General features: G+C 37.1%; 1 protein-coding gene across 2 annotated transcripts in view; it reads right to left on the bottom strand.

Annotated features, from left to right (window-relative positions):
* Window positions 1–23,606, bottom strand: part of NEBL (nebulette) — a 373,419-nt gene that overhangs the window by 116,085 nt on the left and 233,728 nt on the right. The gene's annotated exons all lie outside the window — the stretch shown is intronic.

The raw sequence follows: 23,606 nt of genomic DNA, 5'->3' as shown, positions 1-23,606 counted from the left end.
GTTTTATCTAATTGCTTTGGCCTTACCTAAACTAAAAATTCTGACAAGAAAAACATTCTAAACAGCCATTATGTATAGATTATTCTTCAAATTGTTCTTCCATGAGGCCAAAGTCCCACAGAATACTCTAGAGGGGGAAGGGGGTTTCGTAAGCAAATGTGTTTGGAAAAACCTGTATGTTCATCTCTACCCCTGTCACTTAGAGATCCACATGGCATAATGACAAGTTGGAAGCTCCAAGAAGACCCACAATCAAGAAAACTGGTTAAGTTTTATTAATCCAGTATTTCTGAAACATGAAATCCTATTCATCTAATCTAATCTACCTACTTACTGCGCATCATTTTTTAATGATTCCCCATGCTCCAGAAAATTAATGTTCTTCTGTGAAATATTACTTAAGGGAAGCATTATCCTACTCTGAAAAAAAAAAAAAAGGTTGTATTCTAGAATAGTCTTTTCATGAAATGATTTTTGGTATAGGCTAACTTAATGGCATCACATATCCTACTCACTAGCAAAATGCCAAAAAGAAGTCCCCCAGGGTGCTGAATTTGGAAACCTTCACTTTTAAAATAACAACTATGTTATTTTAAACACAGCTATGTAGAGAATTCTACAGGGAATTTCTCTGCACATTATATTTGTTCCATAAGGGAGCAGAATGTGTGAACTCTGTTTCCCTCAAGCCTTCTGCCAAAAGACTGTTCTAATATTCTATAGAAGATCTATTACATTATCTTTATTTGGAAAGGGGGAAGACCAGTTTCTATAAGCTTTTCTAGAAAACTTCTAGAAGCATGGGGAGAAAATTTCACCAGATCTAGTTGAGATGACTTGTGCGGCTCATGGTGAATCTAATCCCCATGGGGAATTACCTGCAGTGGACTTCAGCGGCTGCTTTTTCTCATTTCCCATCATGTGATACGTCCTTATTGACTCTCCACTGTGCTGGAAGAAAATAATCTGTTGAGATTATGCACAGAAGTTCTGAAAGCAAAACCAAACACCATATGCACCGTAAACACACATTTTCCATTCGTGGATTTTAGAGTCAGAATTTTAAAGCCAGAGGGATCCTTAAGAAATCAATCTTACTAAAAGCCCTCTCTTTTACAGAGGACAAAATTAAGACCAAGAGAAGTTAATTATTTGTCTCATCTACAAAGTTACTCAATGGAATACCAGGACCAAAACTTAACCCGAGCTTTATGTTCATTCATCGAAATAAGTGTTACTATGTCACGCACTGTGCTTGGTGCTGGGGATGTGATGGTGAATAAAGCATACTCCTGCTAAGATAAAGCAGGAAATTTGAAAAAACAAAACAAAACAAAACATAATTCAAGACATGCTGGATGAACTCCTTAATGGACTGTCTGGCAAGCTACATACATTATTTCTTCTGATTGAATGTATCTTTTTTCCCCCTCTCACCTGTAAGTATGATACAAAAGTCATGTAAAGTTTTCTTTAAAACATTTTAAGCCTTGCACTTTATCACAGCAAATCTCTCTTGTCAGTAGCTCCCAGATGCAACTTGGGGAATAAGAAGGAAGTTTTTCGTGGATAGCTATCCTGTTTCAAAATCCCCTATTTTCCTCTTTATTTTTTTAAACCACGTTAAATGTTGTGTTTTAATATATATTTGCACCTTGGGGCACCCCGATAAAGGAATATCTATATAACTGCTATCCCTTTTGCTTATCGTGTTCTTTGTGTATATCGTCTACCTCTTACTTTAGTACTCACCCCCACACCCTGATACAGAATGAGACCAATGTGGGGATCACATTATTTATGGCAAGACCCTCTACTTCCAGCTATAGCTCTCCCACATCCTCTAGGGCAAATTCTCTACCCTCTCCACCCTCTCTCCACCCTAATTCTCCATAGTTAAAGAAAAAAAACTAAATTGCCAGAAGTTATTAAAAGCAAAGCACTTGAAAAATTGCAAAGCTTCTTACAAACACAAGATTTGTCAACTATCCAACAAAGGAACACAGTTCCAGGAAAAGCACCTGATAATGAAAGGGTCTTCTTTGGTCAAAGGGTAAGACTCTACAACATCAACATACTTGAAAAGGCCAGAAGAGCCCCTATAGCCTAACAGCCTAAAGATAAGGGCTCTACTGCATATGACAATACAGAAGTTTTTTTTTTTTTTTTTAAGATTTTATTTATTTGAGAAAGAGAGAGAGAGTGCACACAGCAGAGAGAGAGAGACAGGGAGAAGCAGAGTTTCCACTGAGTGAGGAGCCTGATGCGGAGCTTGATTCTAAGACTCTGGGATCATGACCTGAGTTGAAGGTGGATGCTTAACCAACTGAGCCACCCAGGTGCCCCCAGAAGTCTTTAATTTGTATAGAGTTTGATGTTTTTGTGTAAGCAAATATATTTCCATAGCAACTGCCAAGTCCCAGGGGTAATACAGGTATTGGGACAGAGCCCCTGGCCAAGGAAACTCCTATGTACCACCAGCACCGGTCTGCAGTGCCCCACTGTCTGCAGTGTTCCCCTGTCTACAGTGCTCCCTTGTCTGCAGTGCTCCCCATCTGCAGTGCTCCCTTGTCTGCAATGCTCCCTTGCCTGTAGTGCTCCCCTGTCTGTAGTGCTCCCCTGTCTTCAATGCTCCCTGTCTGCAGTGTTCCCTTATCTGCAGTGCTCCCCTGGCTTTAGTGCTCCCTTGTCTGCAGTACTCCCATCTTCAGTGCTCCCGTCTGCAATGCTCCCCTGTCTGCAGTGCTCCCTGTCTGCAGTGTTCCCTTATCTGCAGTGCTCCCCTGGCTTTAGTGCTCCTTTGTCTGCAGAGCTCCCCTGTCTGCAGTGTTCCCTTATCTGCAGTGCTCCCTGGCTTTAGTGCTCCTTTGTCTGCAGAGCTCCCCTGTCTACAGTGCTCCCTTGTCTTCAGTGCTCCCTTGTCTGCAATGCTCCCCTGTCTTCAGTGCTCCCTTGTCTACAGTGCTCCCTTGTCTGCAATGCTCCCCTGTCTGCAGTGCTCCCCTGTCTTCAATGCTCCCCTGCCTGCAGTGCTCCCCTGGCTTAAGTGCTCCCTTGTCTGCAGAGCTCCCCTGTATACAGTGCTCCCCTATATGCAATGCTCCCCTGACTGCAGTGGTCCCTTATCTGCAGAGCTCCTGTCTGCAATGCTCTTAAGATCACATGCAGTAAGAACTGCCCAGATTGTGACCAACGTTTCATACTTATTTCACTTTTCCCCCTTTTCTTGATAGTGATAGAACATGTGCTTGTTGCCAACATGGTGATGAGAACCTTGCAAATGAAAATCCCTAATAATTAAAATAGATGGAGATTCAGTTCTGAGTTGAGGAAAACTTCCAGGGATAAACTGAAATTTTCCACTTTAAAAATTAATTCAACATTTCTTACTGCAAAATATTCCCGCTGAATGGTTCGGTGAGAGACGAATTAGCTCATCTGACTTGTTTGCCTTTCTTGGCAGTCTTTCATAGACTTGTTTTCAGTTGCCTGGGTTTTTTACATTTCTCTTTCTTTCTTTCTTTCTTTCCTTCTTTCTTTCTTTCTTTCTTTTTTTTTTTTTCTTTTAATGACTATCTCCCAGAAGGTTCTTGCTTCTCAGCTGAACTCCTGGTCATTTTACTTTTGCCTCAATAGTTCCTCATGGTTTGGCAACTGTCCAAAAGAGAACTTTACTAGTAGATGAGGGGATGAAATTGTTTCTTCAAACGAGAAATGTAAGCTCTCTTGGGCAATTTGTCTTCTTTATAAAAGATGAGAGCTCCGCTTAATATTAGCCCAATCTATTTTTACAGTTTACATTCATTAAGCCCATCTTCTCCTTTTGAATGGCCATTTCATTACTGTTTGTTAATTAGAAATCAAAAGAATACAAAGCAACCTGAATAATTGTCACCATTACTAATTATGCCATTAAAATAAGATTTAATAGAATGTGTTTTCTTTTTAATTCATATTCCTGTTTTCACATGTAGAGATCCTATTCACAAATGAGAGCCATGCATCTAAACTGGTGTTGGAGGAGAAGAACAAGAAACTGCAAATTGTTTTTGGCAAAATTTCCGGGTCGGGTGTGGTTGGGATGCCAAAATCAAAAGTATGTTCCAGATGTACTGACTGGGGCGTTCTCATTCAGAGTCTACATTAACATAAGCATCCAGCAAACTGAAGGACTTTGATTTAATTCTCTGCTTACTTGAGACAGTAGTTCAGCATGAACAACAGTGAAGTTCATACAGTCACTTTCACAAGCCTTCTCACTGAGAGAAGCCCAAGTTCTGGGTGGTCTCTGTAAGCCTTGTAACCAGAACCAAAGGGTCAGGCACAATCAAACAACTTGGCTATCCCAGAAAGTATCCTTTTCCTAGAATTTTGTGTGAGATGTGTCAGGAAGAATTGTGAAAGACTTTGAAACTGGTTAAAAAAAAAAAAAAAAGCCTCCTGTGTTATCTAGTGTTACCTCTGGCTAATTTGGCCTTTTGCTGTCTTTGAACTGCTTCACAAGACCATAAAATGTTAAAAAACTGATAACAATGCTAATGATGCTTTATCCATACAAATGCAAATTAACTGTGTCCTGGGGAAAAGCAATCGATTACTGGTCCTATCAATAGAGCCTTTGCTTTATTTCTAAATTCATTTCAGGATTCCTTATTACTTATTCACGCGTGTTCTTCAAATTCACCTATGAACCAATCTTAACGTCTTATTGGTACCCTCATTCATTAATGAGTTAAAATCTTTAAAGTGTGTTTATTTTATGTTACACGAGAATCATGATTTCACCATTTAAAAAAAATCCTTTAATGGATGCAAACGACTTAATTACCCTCATTGCTTTCCTTCAACATTTGGCAAAAGTAGAAAGGGAAAAGTTATCACCGGACAAAGCACTCGGCTCTCAGCTGTGAAACATAATTGTAAAAATCTTTGGTGTTCATTGAAATTAGCTTTTTGTTTTGTTTTGTCCTCAGGTCTGATCTCGCTTGACTATTGGCAAATGCCACATGTGTGCTTGTATATGTGTACATTCACGCACAACACACACACACACACGCACACCCCCATACACATGCGCGGGAGCAGATTTAATTCACCACAGCTGCCAGTTCCCTCTTGAAAAGCATACAAGCCCTCAATAAATGCAAAGACTTAATTACTTCTCACATCTGGAAAAACTTGAATATGAGAGTGGATTTATTGAAGAAGCTCTTTGCTTGGCTGTCAACACCATATCGAGAGCCAGAGAGAGCGTGTGGGCTTGATCACGGCTGGCAATTCTTTAACTCTTCAGAGATAGATGTTCTACCAATTAATTCATAACATGTCCTAAGCAGGGACAAGATTTATGAATTTGAGGAAAACACCAGGAAGTAAATGATGTTCTAGTCGTTTATGGAGGAAAGCCGTTTTTGTCATGTTTTCAGGGGGAAAAAAATCATATACTGTTTTAAAATGTGGAAATAATGAGGAAATCCTTAAATTCTGGAAATGAAGGGAAGGCTTTGGGGTTGTGGAGCACATTAAAACAAACAGCCATTAGAACAATAATTTACATAAATACATGCAAAGCTAGACGATTCTGCTCTTTTTTGGAAACAGTGTAATAATGCTCCTAAAAGGGAAGTAGGGAGTTACATGAGCTCATAACAAGAAGATTTAGTAGGAACCCAGCAATGGGCAGATCTCCCCCTAGAGAGGATATTTGAGCCAGAATTAGACAAAATGATGGGGTTTAGGGAAGGCATCCAAAGCATTTGCAAAGACCCAGAGACAAGAGTTGGAACTAAAAGTTCAATGTCATTGGAGAACACAATGGAGGGAGAAGAGGGCAGCAGAGCAGCAAGGGGACCTGCAACGGGGTCCTCAGGGGACAGACTGATGAAGTAAATGGATGAAAATCACTTATCCTAACACAAAAAGCTTAAGCCCGTTTGAACCGTGAATCCTTTACAAACAACACAGTTCCTGGTCAATTAACTGCAGAAACAGCACCTTTACACCTCCTCTGTTCCCTTCATATGCCTTGAATTTAATTTCTACCCCTTCATTTCACCATTAGCCTATTTAAATACACTGTGTATCTGGAATTTATGAAAATTCATAGTGAAGAAATTACTCCCAGATTTGTTGGTTTAATAAAGGGAAATACATGTGTGTTATATATACCCCCAAATAAATGGAATTGATGTTAAACGTGTTTAAAATATAAATTTCACACTTCCACATTTCTACAATTACAAGTTTATTATTGGAATGCACCTATGTTTTTCTACTCTTTCCTGAATAAGTGGTATCAATGCTTTCAACAGAAACCTTAAAGCATCCAATAACTATACCTACATTCATTAAGGATTTGATTTATCCTGAAATCTTGATTTTTTTTTTTTTAAGATTTTACTTCTTTGTTTGAGAGAGGGAGAGCGCACACAGAGCAAGGGGAAGGGGAGGAGGGGGAGAAGGAGAGGAAGAAGCAGACTTCCCACAGAGCAGGGAGCACAACATGGGGCTCAATCCCAGGACCCTGAGATCATGAATTCATCATAGTTGCAAGCCAGAGAAAACAACATAACCAATAATCACAAGTTCAGAACTTCTGAAGCACTAATTTCTGCATTGTATTCCAACTGTTTCAATGGAGTTTCTTCATGTATAACTCAAAATATAACATAATATCAAAATATGATCATAGTTAAAGCGAAGGTGTAATTAAAACAACCATATAGTGATGTTTTAAAACATTTGGTACTCTTTGAATAGTAAGAAGTAGTTGAACATATATTGGCGGTACTTTCTGAGTACAAATTTCTGAGTTTGTCTTCTTTATTATTTAATATGTGTGTGTGCGTCTGTCTTCATTTATTTCACCATGCACCAATATTTTTGTGTGCATTCTATGGTCCAGGCACTATCTTAATGTCCTCAGATAATCAATGAACAAAACTGATAAACATCCCTACCCATTTCTCCTATGTCAATCACATATTCGTTCATCAAATATTGATTGAACATCTACTTTATGCCATGAGCTGTAATAAGCATTGTGTCCCAGGAGTATTTCAGATACTGAATATACATATGAGAGTCAGTATTCAATGGTATAGTCAGTGAAAATGTGAATTTTCTTAGAATATGATAAAATTTGTTGGACTTATAAAACCTGTATTTCAAGAAAGGAGCAGGATGCTTTAAAGAACTTCTCTCAATGTTCGATTAATTTTATAGATGTCAATTTTCTATCCAATTTCCTATTCCATATCTATAGATGGTTTTCTCCAGCCTTCTTTTTTTTTTCTCAAATTGTGCATGTGAAATTTTCCTTCATAACCGCAATGTTTGGCATATTTTTGATTTGCTCCTAAAGTGGCATTCCTCAGGCAACATCTACCTGTGATGTTTTAACTATTTCAGAAACATTCTCTAGAGCAGCTCTGACTAGTAGAAATATACATATGTGACCTATATATGTAACCTTAAATATTGTGGTTATCACATTAAAAAAAGAAATATATTACACTGATTTTAATGATATAATTGATTCAGCTCAATTTACCTGAAATATTATCATTTGAACAGGTAATCAATATGAAAAGTATTGGGATATTTTACATTATTTTAGTAAAGTCTCTGAAATCCAATGTATTTTAATCTTACATTTCTAGTACATCTCAATTCAGATGAGATCTTACTGGATAGTGGCTATGATTGCCCAGTGTAGCTGTAGTAATATTATAAGACTGTAAATCATTAGCTCTTTTTCATTTTGATTGTACATATCTTAAATGTGAAAAAGATACATTTAACATTAAACTTCTTAAGATAAGAATTTCAGAATCCTAATAAGCAAGCAATAAAAACTGCAATCTAATTTCATTTCCAGACCTATTTAAATCAGAGTCCTCTGTATGGGAATGTATTTTATTAAAGGTTTAAATTGTTCTTATAAATAATGAACTAACTCTTTAAATGATGTTTTAATTAACTTCACCAAAGGTATATTTTAAAAATCCTATCTTGTTTCACTAATGAGAATGACATATTTAAATTCCCAGCAGTTTTCAGGATAAATATTCACTCTTTAATTATCTATCTAATAAATAGATAATTATATGAGTGAATAATAGCTATTCATTCTTTATTTCTCTACCTAACGACAAAAAAGTCCAAATAGTGAAGTATCTTCCATTGGTCCTCCCATTTTTAATGCATATAACCCAATTTAAAACACACCAGCAACTGCTTCTCAGTTGGGCTAGGTAAATCCTTTTTAAACCATGTTATAAAGCAATGTTACAATGATACCTTACTAAAGAGACAATAGATCATTTAAAGAAGCTAAGTCTTTTACTGAAATGAGATTTTTTTCCATTAAAAACACTAAATTTTCGGGGTGCCTGGGTGGCTCAGTGGGTTAAAGCCTCTGCCTTACGCTCAGGTCATGATCCCGGGGTCCTGGGATTGAACCCGACATCGGGCTCTCTGCTCAGCAAGGAGCCTGCTTCCCTTCCCCTTTCTCTGCCTGCCTCTCTGCCTACTTGTGATCTCCGCCAAATAAATAAATAAAATCTTTAAAAAAGAATTTAAATTTTCAAATTCTCAGCAGAAAAGTCCTTGATCAATGAAAGGAAACACAGTATCTCTTATTTCTGTTGCACAGAGGACCCAGCTTCTTTTCTCCAAGGTACCAACAAAAGTGGATATTTTGTAACTACTAAGATCTTCAATAATATCTAAATGCAATGAAGTGCTTTGAATCAAAAATACTGTTACATGAAGTGATATCCAAGGACTTAAATTATATTTGTGCTATCCCACACCCAAGATCTGCTGAAAATTCTGGAGAAAGTTAAACTCTATATAAAAATGGAAGATAGTCAAGGACTCTTAGAAGCTCCCTAGTTGGTTCTAGGAGAGGGCATAGAAGGGTGACCACCATATGCCAAGCACGGTGACTGTGGGCTTTCCATGTAGAAGCCCATTTAACCCTCACAACATCCATTTCACAGATGACACACTGGGACCGGGAGTGGATAACTTGCCGAAGTTCTCACACCAACAGATTCCAACCCAGGTCTGTACTGCTTTAATCTATGTAAAATCTATGGAAACACTGAACAATAGAACACTCAATGACTTTAATTTCTTTCTGATAATGATATTATTACTTTCTATCTTTTTTTTTTTTCAATTTCCAACTTCCAAGGTATTATCATTACTGACAGTCACTTAAGGGAAGAGTAATTGTGGTATGGAGACAATTGGATTCCTAAGATTGGCAAAAACAAGAACTCCCCAGGAGTCAGAAGCCATGGTAAAGCAGGTAATAATGATAGTATTAGGAGCATCCGGGACCTGGCAGGAACCAAATCTGAGAAACTTTTCTGATTTTTATTCATTTTTTTTACAGGTTTTTTTTTCCAGTGTTCCAGAATTCATTGTTTATGCACCACACCCAGTGATCCATGCAATACATGTCCTCCTTAATACATTAATGGAAAATGTATAAGCAGTAGTAAGCTGGAAAATATTTCACAACCATCTCTCCCAGGGAAGAAGGGAAGGAAGGGTGGAAGGGAGGGAGGGTGAGAGGTAGGGAGGGAAGGAAGGAGGGAAGAAAGGAAGGAAGGAATGGATGGCTGACCACAACAGGTTCAGATGAGCTGATAGGAGCCAACAATATGAAACACTGTAATTAACAACAATAAAAGCCTCTATCTCCTAGGATATGGACCAAAGGCTGCCAGTCAACCTGAGAACTAATCTTCCAAATTTTAAAATAGACATTTCAAGATACACAGTTATACCCCTAGTGCTATTCTGTTCTGTATCTGTATGTTGATTAAATCAGGCTAATGAATAAGATTATAAACTTATTTGAGCAACACTTTTTCTCTACTGATCACTATGTCCTGAGATCATAAATTCTGTGTTTGTGGCACTCTTAAACACAATTTAAATATAGAGAAGATATTGTACACACAAATGAAGGAAAGGGAGTGGAGAATAATTATAAGAAGTGGAGTCTACCCTTTCTACATAGCTGCCTTGACACCCAAAAAGATTTGTTGAGTTTTCTCTTAAAAGGATTCAGTAAAAAGGGTGCCTGGGTGGGTCAGTCAGTAAGTGTCTGCCTTCGGCTCAGGTCATGATCCCGGGGTCCTGGTATCAAGCCCTGCCTTGGGCACCCTACTCAGCGGGAAGTCTGCTTCTCCCTCTCTCATTCCCCCTACTTGTGTTCCCTCTCTTGCTGTCTCTCTCTCTCTCTCTCTGTCAAACAAATAAATAAAATCTTTAGGGGGGGGGAAGGATTCAATAAATAACAATTTAAACAGTATGGAGTTTCTTCAAAAAAAAAATACTGCATGATCTAGCTCTTCCATCTCTGGGTATTTTTCTGAAAGAAATAAGAAACACTTACTCAAGAAGATCTGCACCCCCATGGTCAAGGCAGCATTACTTATAATAGTCAAGATATGGAAACTACCTAAGTGTCTATTGACAGATGAATGGATAAAGAAAATGTGGTATATGCATAGAATGGAATATTATTCAGCCATAAAAAGGAAGGAATTTTTGCCATATGTGACAACATGGATGCATCTTGAGGGTGTTATGCCAAATGCAATAAAATAAGGAAAACACCAGAGAAAGACAAATACCATATGATCTCACTATAAGGGGAATCTAAAAAAATTAAAAAAAAAAAAACACAAAAACAAAAACAAAAAATCCACACCAAACCAAGTTCAGATTATTGGAGGTTACCAGAAGCAGGCAGTGGGGAGAGGTGAAATGAGTGAAAGGGATCAGAAAGTATCAATTTCCAGCTATAAAATAATAAGTCACAGGGATATAACATACAGCATGGTGGCTAGAGTTAATAACACTGTATTGTGCTTTTGAAATTTGCTGAGAGAGTAAATCTTAGAAGTTTTCATCACAAGAAAAAAAAATTTTTCTAACTCTGTATGGTGATGGATATTAACTAAACTTATTGTGGTGATCATTTCACAGTGTATACAAATATTGAATCATCATGTTCTACACCTGAAACTAATATGTTATAGGTCAATTATGCCTCAATAAAAATTTTTTAAAAACACTAAGAATTCAGAAAATTGCAAGTATTTGTTGAAAATAGTGTGATAGTAGTGACTTTTATAGTACTCATTCCCTGATTTACACAAAACTGATAATTTGCCAAAAAATTGAATTCTCTAGACTTATCCTAGAATATTGGGAAAAATTAATCACAAAATATAATGACAATAATAGTCATGGTAAAGAAATGCTGACCTTATAGGTCCTCTGAGCTGAAAATTCAAAGTTCATTTAACAAGATCACTTATTTTTTAAATGTATGTGTTCTGGCCATTTCTTATAAATCTAACTATTTTTATTTTTTATTTTTTTTAAAGATTTTATTTATTTATTTGACAGACAGAGATTATAAATAGGCAGAGAGGCAGTCAGAGAGAGAAGGAAGCAGGCTCCCTGCTGAGCAGGGAGCCAGATGTGGGGCTCGATCCCAGGACCCTGGGATCATGACCTGAGCTGAAGGCAGAGGCTTTAACCCACTGAGCCACCCAGATGCCCCAGATCTAACCATTTTTAAAGCACGGAATAGCCACTTTCAAGGTTTTCTATAACAAACTCTCCAATAAAAGTGAATTCCTTAAAGAGTAATCATGCTATGAGGGTCTCTTTTGTGTCAAAATTTTTATTAAATATAAAGTTTGCCATAAAGGAGGTATTTTTGCTGATATGCATTAAGAAAGTAGCAAGGACACCTTTTTTCAAGATTTTAAGCTTGATACCAGACCATTATTATAACCCTATGAAATAATTTTTCTACAGAAATATTACTACATGTGCATCTGATCAAGGCTGTACCTAGTTCCTTATTTTAAGATTTAAAATCACTATATATGGATTTCCTTTGATAATTCTTTACGATATTTACTTTACTTTCTCTTATACAAAATAGTCAAGAGTTAGGGAAACCTCAGATTTTAATTTAATCAGAATAAAGAGCTAAATTGTATTATCTTGTATTAAAATATTCATACGTATGGATTTTTTTCAACTTATTACAATAGCTTTAGATTTGCTTATTAACAAACATTACAAGATTAATTTTTAAGATTTTATTTATTTATTTGACAGAGAGAGACAGAGAGAGAGACGGAACACAAGCAAGGGGAGTGGGAGAGGGAGAAGCAGGCTTCCTGATGAGCAGGGAGCCCAAGGCAGGGCTTCATCCCAGGTCCTTGAGATCATGACCTGAGCTGAAGGCAGCTGCTTAATGAATGAGCCACCCAGGTGCCCCAAGATTTTTTTTTTTAAGAGATCATCTCTTTGCTGATTAAGTGTGGCTAACTCAAAATACAAATTTCCTGGAAAGGGGTAAATTATCTATACGACAAAACCGAATCTTCTGGGATAGAATTGCAGAAGACTTTATTAGAAAGAAAATTACACACAGTTTTATGCTTTAACAAGTGTTTTATTTAACTTACCTTTTTAATTATACTTTAAATTCAGTATTTTATATATATATATGTATATATATATATGTATATATATATACATATATATATATACATATATATATATATTTTGTACTTTTCTAAAACACAGCAATAGTGAATGGCCTTTTTAAACAAATCACCTTTGTTTAAATATTCAAAGGTTGAGAGGTTTATGATATAAGGACTAACTAGTTTTCAAAATGCCATCAGAAATGTATCTTTCAGAGAACATTCCAGGCTTTTATGATGTTTCTCTTTCAGAAGCAAGATCAGTGATGGTATTTGGAGCCATGTTTGATGAAGATTATAACTGACTCATGAACTATGTTATAGGGAGGCTTCTGCTCAAGTTCTTTCTATTCTACTAAAAAAAAAAAAAAATGCGTGCCCAAGATTATATTCTACACTGAACAGATAACAGAACATTATGCTGTTTTCTAGCCTGGCAAAAACACTATGATGGACCAGGCAAGAATGACTAAAGCACAAAAGAGATTAGAAGCCACTAGCACCTCACTGAATGAACCTTAATCCCAGAACCATCACTGGAAAAAGAGTGAACCCAGGAAGCAGGACTTCCAGTGTGTGGAGTGCAAAGAACACCAGCCACACCAAGAGGAGTCCCCTGATCTGAGTTCAAAACCCCAGTCTGCTAGTGACCTGTCCTGGGGTGGGGGGGAGGGGTGTGTGTGTGTCATTTGAAGTCTTTGGTTCTTTATTTTCTCCTTGGTCAAGAATTACCATCAGTCTTTCTGGGTTCTGCAATTGTATGCTACCAACTTTATCCACTAATTGCTGGGGTACAAAGCCTTCGAAGATAAGAACATCATCTGTTGAAAAATTCTTTTATCAAATCAGTTTGGGTTTCGGTAACAATGGAAGTGAAGTAAACTATACTGGACAGTCGACACTGTGCTAAGCCCCTCACATGTCCACGGCACATGCCTCAACTCTCTAGAAAGTAAGTACTGCTAGGATCCCCACCCTGAAGCTCTAACTTAGAGTAATCTGCTTAAAAGTAACATCAACAGTACTGGACCTGAGATCTTTAATCCGTTTACGTATGCCCTCACCACATAAACGCATCGTGAGTTTTCTGAACTTTAATGTTATACGGCTGGAATCTACCTTCAAAAACACCCCTTGGGGTGCCTGGGTGGCTCAGTGGGTTAAAGCCTCTGCCTTCGGCTCAGGTCATGATCCCAGGGTCCTGGGATCGAGCCCCGCATCGGGCACTCTGCTCAGCAGGGAGCGTGCTTCCTCTCTTTCTGCCTACTTGTGATCTTTGTCTGTCAAATAAATAAATAAAATCTTAAAAAAAAAAAATCACCCCTTGCATTGGACTATAGGTCAGAAACCAAGCAGGTATGACCAGAGAGATAAGAAAGCATAGGATATTTATAAAACCTATTCCCACATACATCAATTTGTTTCTGTTATGAAGAAATAGGCTTTCAACAACCACAAGGGCATTTTCATAGTCCAGTCTAAAAACTAGAGGATTAACTCAAGGTATCCATCTATGTGAAAGTATAAGTGCGTTCCATGAGCACATAAAATAGGATTGTATTCCCAAGGCACGGGAAATCATCAGTGATGTAGCTATGCTGAGTATATTCGTGGGTATGTGTTCCAAAATCAATATAAACATCATCAGTGGGAAATTAAATTCTGATAGAGCCAAGAGTACGGCTCTGAAAAGCTTTTAAGTGTTTAGCTCGACAGTGATCTCATGGGGAGTTCAAGCTTGCTTTTCAAGCAATGACACTGTCCAAAGCCCTACAAAGTAGATATTTATCATACCATTCAATCTGTTGCAAAAGTTTCATGGCAGTTTGACTTAGTATGAGAAAATAAAGTTTTCACATCATCACAAATGGGGAAAGAAATTGTTCTCTTAAGCATTTGTCCCTTTCCTTGTCCCACAATTTAATTAACATTCTCTCTCCAGGTTATAATAATAACATTTCTTAGTCTTCACCCTAATAATATTTTAGTTCTGAAAATATGAATGTGAACGTGAAAAGACAAAAATCACTTTTTCAAAATAAACTACATGACCGACACAACTCTCTTTTGTGATAGTTCTGTTTAATATTTTCAGTTGTATTACCACCTCCCAAAGGAATGCTGGAGACTGTGGCTTACAAGAATAGTAAATCAATCAATGGCATTGATATGTTTTAAATATAAATGTATATTGCCCATGTATCTATGTAGTATTTTCAAATAGTTTAGTATTTGAATCAAAATACCCATATGTGAACTACGGTGTATAAAGGCCTATGTTAGGCATTGCAAGAAATAGAAAACTGAATAAAATCTAGCCTTTCACAGAGATGAGGCAATTAAAGAGTACACCAAAGCCATCAGAGAATTACAGAGAGCTGTGAGGGTTCAGAAGATAGAAGAAACCAGAAATACCAAGCAGACTCTAATCAAGGAACACTGCCTTTGATCCACACATTATGAAGATGAGTCAGATTTTCCTAAGTGAGAACAGGAAGGATGGCGGACAGAGCACAAGCAAAGACAGCAGAACAGCCAGACGATGGGCCCCATGAGAGATAAGCACAGTGTGCATAGAGAAGTGTAGGAGTAAGGACTACTCGAAAGGCAGAATAGGATGGCTGCAAATGTCAAGCCAACCATTTTATATATAATTCAATCAGAAATGTTGCAATTTTGAAGTCTTAAGCGGAGGACTGACCTATAAATCAAATATAGAAAAATTAATCTAGTTGCAACAGACTGACAGGAAAGGGAAGAGAATATCAGAAGATTTCTGCAGAATAGCCCACATCAAAAATAAAGATGGAGACCGGGGTCATGAAGTTGCCAGAGATAGAGATTTGAGAGACACTAGAAAGATGTAGGCAGAATGACAGAGAAGATATGAAGAATGAGAGGCCATTCTAAGGTATTTTGAGTTGATTAAAGAGAAAGGGCATGGTGTGTGGAGTCGAAGGTAGAGTTGTTCTGGGGGAGGCAGCCATCAGTTAGGTGCCCACAGTGGTCAGAATTGGGCACAGGCTCAGCTCAGGGACTGGGGTCCAAGCTCAGGGAGCCACAGGCAAATGGTGGAGAAAAAGCAAAGAGGACAAGCTTCAAAGGCATCGCCTGAAGAGTGACAAAGTGTCCTCCGAAGGCACTGCTAAAGTTTCATGCTGTACCTAAGAAAAAAGGAGTGCTGTACATGCTTCGAACAAGGTCCCCTATGAGACAAGGACAAATGCTCTCTTTTCTGTTCTCTTACCAATTCTCAAAAATGAGACTACTTTGTTTTAATGGAATGTTTCATTAAAAATATTTCTTGAGACACCATTCTATGAGGTAGGAACTTAGAATACAAACAAATTTATTATCTTCCCAAAAAGGGGCTTTTAAAACAGTTTACATATTCTCGTCTGTTTGTAAAAATGTCAGATGTGCACAGTTTACTGGAAATAGCAAAAAGCAACAAAACCAAGTGTTTGAAATACTGCATCAGGAATTGCTGTTGAAATTTAGCAAATGCTTTTTCAGCATTAGATGGCTTTTCTTATTTGACTTATTTGAGCATATTAACTTCATGATATTAATAGATCTCTTAATATCTAACCATCTTTGTAATCTTGGGTAAAATACTAGTTGCTGTTGGTAGATTATTCCTTGAATGAATGTGATTTCAGGATGGCTCAGTCCACTGAGTGTCTGGCTCTTGATTTTGGCTCAGGTCAAGATCTCAGGGTCATGAGATCGAGCCCCATATGCAGTCCAGCGTGGAGCCTGCTTAAGATTCTCTCTTTCCCTCTTCATCTGCCCTTCCCCCTGCATACTCTCTCTTAAAAAAATGAATATGATTTCATAACATTTGCTTATATAATGATATATAATGTATGTAATAATGCACATTTATATTTATGACTAGAGTCATTTATGTTCCCAAACTGGAATTTTCTTTGGAGGTTATTTCCTTCTTGGGTTCTATGTCAATTTATGTACCTTTGGAATGGCTGTTCCCTGAAAATAGGACAGACTCAATGATAAAGCTGCATTAGTCATGCCAATGAAGTTATCTGTGTGAACCATGCTCAGGTCCCTGTGAATCACATGACCTGATATGTGGCCATGGCTCATTAGACCAGGAGCAGACCCTGTACTTGGGGAGAGGAAGTGCACTGGCCAGCCAGTGACTAATAAAAATATGTTTTGTGAGTTTGAATGAGGAGACACTTCGCTGTAGACAAGCAGATGGTGGTGAGTGCTGGGGCTCTAATACCAGGGAGACTCAGGCAGGTGGCTGTTTATTAATCAGATGCCAAGAAGCAGGCTAAGAAACCCTGTGTTCAGAGAAAAACAGAGACAAAGAACCATACAGACCCTAAAAGAGATGGTTCTATGACTTCACAATTCCCATGAAGTCCAACCCTCCCTGTTGGAATTGTTTTCCCATTTGTTATCCCACATCTTTCCTATATGCCCTTTTTTTTTTCTTTAGCCCTTCCTTAGAATCAAACATCCCTAAGACAGTATTAGGGACAGGACCCTTTTAGAAAGGTAACTATTACATAATATTTTTCAACGTTTTCCTTGGTTATTGCTTTGCTCAGCTTTTCTAATTTCTCTAGCACCGATTTTGGAAGTCTACATATTTCTTTTAAAAATCCATTTCCTTTATATTTTTAAGAATTATTACCATAATGTCCTCTTGTGGGTTTTGAATTTAATAATAATCTAATCAGATTCTGAGCGAGAAGACGGAACTACACATCCAGGAAGATGTTCAAAACTTGAAAGGAATGTATGAAAGGGTAAAAATAATGGAAATGAGGATTTTAAATGATCAAGACAACTTTAATAAGAGTTAATATACACTGATGATTCTAGCTCTCAACATTTACTTTTTATATATTTTCTTAATAAAAGTTCTTTATAGAACAGAGCAAGAATCTAATAAATGGAAATATATGAACCTATCATTACAATAATATTTCACCAAAAAATTCTTTTTAGACAGTTACATATACAAAGCACCAGGCATTGAAAATTTTAAAATTGGTGCTTTAATTTGGCTCTGCAAGCTAACAGAACATATTTACATCCAGAGAGTAAATGAACATTCTCTTAAAAACATAATAACTAAAACTCATTTCCAAATGTTATCATAACTTATCACTTAGTTCTACAGCATAGTAAGACATAAAAGACTGTCTTTCTATGATAAATCCTGATTAACTAAGTCATCCCTTATTTCAGAAATAGCTAGCCTTTTATTTCCTACATGAGAAGTGAAACATAATGAATCACCAGGTGATTAGCCAGTCATCTAGTTTGACAAGATGTTTGATGAGTACACATCACTAAACATCAGAATTCTGAAACGACAGGTAACTACTTACGCAGTTCCCAATTTCTTAGTCTATGCAACCCTGAAATGTAACTATACTGGAACAGCAACAAAGGAGGGGTGGAACTAGACGGAAAATCTATTTTATTTTTTTTTAATGCTTTACTTATTTATTTGAGAGAGAACATGAGAGAGCAAGTAAGCACAAGTAGCGGGGAGGGGCAGAGGCAGAGGGAGAAGCAGACTCCCACTGAGCAGGGATCCTGATGCAGAACTCAATCCCAGGATCCTGAGCTGAAGGCAGACGCTTAACTGACTGAGCCAGCTGGGTGCCCCAGAAAAATCCATAAAAAATTTTAAATGTAGGAATATCTAGAGTCTTATGAAATCCTTCTCAGGCAGCTCCGAAGAAAACAATTCAACTTCCAAATCCTCCTGAAAATCTTCTAACCTTGTTAGGGATAAAATGTGTCCCCAGTTGAAGCTCCTTAAAGCAATAGCCTGTTTTACTCTCTGCCACTAGAGTGACAGCTTGGTGATATTTAAAACAGGATATATGCATCTTGTACTGCATTGACTTGCAAGAAAAATGATGAGAATGTCAACTAATATTTTTTAATCAAAGTTTAAGAAAAAAAAACTTTCTGATTTATGGATCCACAGTAACATGTGTGTGTAATTTATAAGTAAATATAAAATATACTGGAGAATGATCTCATCTTTTACTTACTGAGAGGAATGGCAGAGTAAAAAAATGATGAATTCAATACTCTAAATTATCAACCTCCTGACGACAGAAACTACCCTCGTTTACCCTAATAATCCAATGTGTACATAGAACAGAACTGATAAGAGCACTAACATTTTACAAAATTAAAAATCATCTTGTGAATCCAAAGTCTACTCTATTGTTGTCTCCCAGCACAGACACACATGCAAAATTGCCCTCAAAATGTTGCCAGCCAAAACACTCACCTATAATGGTCACTAATGTAATTTCACACTGGCCTGATACATTTCATTCATTTCTCTCTTCAAAATGTCCTCTCCACCATTTCTCCAAGGGAACAAATGTATAATGGCAATGACGCTTTCCTCTTTCTTACTGATATGTCCATGGATGTCACAGCCAAAGTAAACGGTGGGCTGTGTATCCCTGAGCTGGTTGGCAGTTTGAGGCAGTTCAGAAAATGGCTATTTTATTTACTTCTGATTGCACATCAAGCTCCAAATTAGGACAACTTCAGTCACCCATCACTCCGTATTGCATCTCTCATCTCTAACTTGGAATTTGGAATGATTTGGATCTGGGAAAGGCTAGAAAAAAAAAAATCAAGGTAGTTATGCAAATTTTGATATAAACAAACTTACAGGGAGGATGTCCAGCCAACAGGAAAGGAAACTCCCTCTGAACATCGTATAAAATGCGTGAGCAGCAAACATATCTATCTATCTCACACTGGCCCTTTCCACATTTACTCTTTCATTTTTCAAAACCCTTCTTTATGTAGATGCTGAGATCTTATGATTAACATTTGAGGGGGAAAAAAAAGGAAAAAATTTTTTAACTCCACCCTCTTACAACGTGGTATAAAAAATTTCATTATGTTAAAAGAAAGGTGATACTATAAATGGAATTTAAGATGACCACCAAGGAAATGAGGACAATCATTTCTGCTAATGTATTAATAATATAATAGAATCCAAACCGATCTGCACAGAACACAATGAGCACAGTGGTTAAGACACAGGTACCAGGGTTAAACGCCACATTAGAATCCAAGCTCCAACATTCACCAGCTCTGGATGGCTAGTCAAATTATTTAAATTCTGGGAGCCGAGCATCCCTCATCAGTAATACTAAAATAATAAAGATCACATCCCTAGCTGGATTTTATGACAACTAACGAAGATCATGTATTCAAAGCACTTTGATCAATGCACTTAAGTAAGTGCTTAATAAATACTTAATATTATTTCCATTCTCTCAAAACTGTTTCCACTTAACACAATCATAATAAAGCAAAAGACTATGCATTTAAAAATTCTGGAAATAACTGAACAAAATACTAACATATTACTAGGAGTCAGTACTCGGGTTCTCCAAGTGTTCTAAAATGCCTACATTATCACTAAAAATAAACCAAATCACGTGTTATTTTAAATATTCAAAACTCAGAAAATATTTTGTGGCAAGAGAAGGCATCCAGCCTCGCTCTAGGTCCTGGCTAAGAGATCCATGTTCTCTGAGAAAACTAAATCTTTAAGAAAAAAATCATGCGATGTGTTGATTGAGAACATGGGTTCCAGTCCCACTGCTGCCCCTCTCGGTGATGTTGGATGAGTCTGAACAACCTGTGTAAGCCCTGCTTCCCTTCTTTGCAAAATAAAATAATAAATGTAGCTCACACATGGGGTATTTTTTTTTATTTTTTTTTAAAGATTTTATTTATTTATTTGACAGAGAGAGATCACAAGTAGATGGAGAGGCAGGCAGAGAGAGAGAGAGGGAAGCAGGATCTCTGCTGAGCAGAGAACCTGATGTGGGACTCGATCCCAGGACCCTGAGATCATGACCTGAGCCGAAGGCAGCGGCTCAACCCACTGAGCCACCCAGGCGCCCACACATGGGGTATTTTAAAAAATGCTTCCATTTCACACTTTCTGTTTTCCTAAACACAGGAATGATATCACCACGATTTTTGTTTAAAGAAGTTTTGTTTGTTTTTTTTTTTAACACCTACTATAAAGCCTTTATTATTAGAACTGTGTGCTACTGGAGCATTCACACATAGAATGGGATCAAGGGTCCAGAGACAGACCCCAAGTTCACATGATACAGGGCATTCCAGTCAGTGTGGAAAAGGAAGATGCCTTAATAAATAATGTTAGAACAATATGGGAAACAAGCATCATTAGATCCACTTCTCAAGCCCCACACCAAGGTGAATTCTAAATGATTTCTAAATGTAAAATATGAAGCTGGGGTAGATCACATGGAGGGGTTACTTTATAACCTGGGAAACCATTCCTAACTCAAAATCCAGAACCAATAGAGAAAAGAATGACCATATAGACCAAATAATAATCTAAAATTTGCACATAAAAATAAAACATTATAAGCAAAATAGTGGGTGGGGGCAGATAGTAATTGCAATGGATTATGAAGGAATAACAGCCCCAACAAAAGGAACTTTTAAAAATTCAGAAGGAAAGATCAACAACTCAATATGGACAAAAACTGAACATATAGATCACAGAAAAAGAAATGCAAATGGCCCTCAGCTTTGGAAAAGATGCTCTACTTTGCTAATGACAAGAAAAATACAAATTCAAACATGAAGCCTCATTTTTACCTTTCAAATTAGCAAAAACTCCAAAAGTATACAAAATAGTCTGATGGTGAGACTGTGGAGAAATTGGCCATCTTATATATTACTGTTGGGAACACGAAATTATTCCAATTCTGATGGCAGTAAACTTTGAAGTATCTAGAAAAATTATAGGTGCATTTACTCTTTGACCTCTTATCAAAAACAACTCCCAAAAGTACTGGCAAAAAATATGAGATAATATATGTACAAGACTATCCATTACAAGACTAATAATAGCAAAAGACTGTAAATAACCCAAATGTCCAACAACTAGGGACTGGTTGAATAAACTATAGCATTGCCATAAAAGTTATCTAATCCATAAGGCAGACCCCATATACTCCTATGGCATGCTTTCCAGAATATCCCAAGAAAGGAAAAAAGCACAGTACAGAAGAGTGTGTACTGAATGTTAGTTTCCATTTGGGTTGGAAAGAGAATACAGGCTATAGAAACACAGCTACTTACATATTTTTTTAAATAAAGAATAAATCAAAACTAATAAAAAGGAGAAAACAGAACCATGTTTATGAAAAAGGAAGAAGTGGAGTTAAAAGTGAGATCTCTTCCAATATACTTCATTTCATATTTTGATTTTGCAAAATCATGTAAACATTTTATACAGTTAGTGTTGCATTAATAACTCAAGAAGACAAAAATAAAACACCCTCTAAAATTCAAAATCAAACTGAATAAATGGACCTAACTTTACATCAGTTTAAGTAGCATAACTTCAGAGAAAATATTTTTTTTAGTATTTTGCCTGCTGCATTCACTATATTTGGTACCAACAAAGTTGTTATTTTGTAAATAATATATTTTTCTCTTTCTAAAAAAAAAAAATGTGTTTGACTAGCTCTGTCCATTGAAGACGTCTAGAAGTAATGACTACCCTGTAAAAACCAGTAATCAAAATATTTAAAAAAACTCTTTTCGGTCTATCTTCACGAACAATCTGAGTTTGCACCTTCTTTTAATTCAGGAAACAAATGTCAAGATTTTATGTAAGCTGTTAAGAGAATGCACAGTCGTGCTGATCCATGGCAAAGTTTTCAGGTCTAAGGTTAAATTAGAAAAACAAACCAATCTTAAGAAATTACAAAGTGGGTGGTATCACAATCCCAGATGTCAAGCTATACTACAAAGCTGTAGCAATCAAAACAGTATAATACTGGCTCAAAACAGACAAAAAGGTCAATGGAACAGAACAGAGAGCCTAGAAATAAATCTGTGTTCATTCAGTCAATTAATCTATGACAAAGGAGGCAAGAAGATGCAATTGGGAAAACATAGTCTCTTCAACAAATGGTGCTAGGAAAACCAAATGGCCACATGCAAAAGAATGAAAATGGACCACTTTTTTACACCTTACACAAAAATAAATTCAGAGTGGATTAACGACCTAAATGTGAGGCCCGAAACAATAAAATTTCTTAAAGGAAACAGAGAGTTATCTCTTGGACATCGGCCTTACCAACATTTTTCTAGATGTCTCCTCAGACAAGGAAAACAAAAGTAAAAATAAATCATTGGGAATACAACAAAATAGAAAACTTTTGCACAGCAAAGAAACCATCAACAAAACAAAAAAGCAGCCTACTGAGTGGGAGAAGATATTTATTTACCAATGATATACCCAATATCCAAAACATATAAAGAACTAATACAACTTAACACTAAAGAAATAACTAATCCAATTAAAAATGGACAGAGGACCTAAAGAGACATTTTTCCAAAGAAATGCAGATGGCCATGAGAAGATGTTTAACATCACTAACCATCAGGGAAATGAAAATCAAAACTACAATGAGATATCACCTTATATATGTCAGAATAGTTTGTATTGAAAACACAAAAGAAATAACAAGTGTTGGCAAGATTGTGGAGAAAAGAGAATACTTGTGCACTACTCATAGGAGGGTAAATTTTTACAAACACTATGGAAAACAGTTGGGAGGAGCAAGATGGAGGAGGAGTGGGAGACCTAAGTAACATCATGTCCAGGGAGTTCAGCTAGATAGTTATCAAGCCATTCTGAACACCTACAAACTCAAAAGGAGATTGAAGAAATGAGCAGCAATTCTAGGAATAGAAAAGCAAACACTTTCTGGGAGGTAGGATGTGCAGAGAAGTGAATCTGAACCAATATACAGGAAGAGAGACTGTGGGGGGAAGGGCCGGCTGCCGGCAAGCAGCGGAGCACAAAATCGGAATTTTTAGAAGTCTGCTCCGCTGACAGACATCGCTTCAGATACTAAGCAGGGGGTGGAGACCTTGTGGGGACAATGTGGTCTCAGGACCCACAGGGTCACAGAAAGACCAGGGGTGCCTGAGTGTGGCAAAGCTCCCAGGTATCGGAGCAGAGAAGCTGGG

This window comes from Lutra lutra, chromosome 8 (assembly GCF_902655055.1).
Source record: "Lutra lutra chromosome 8, mLutLut1.2, whole genome shotgun sequence".
NCBI lineage: Eukaryota > Metazoa > Chordata > Mammalia > Carnivora > Mustelidae > Lutra > Lutra lutra.
Note: the sequence above shows the minus strand (reverse complement) of the source record. Positions and strands in the feature narration are given on the sequence as shown.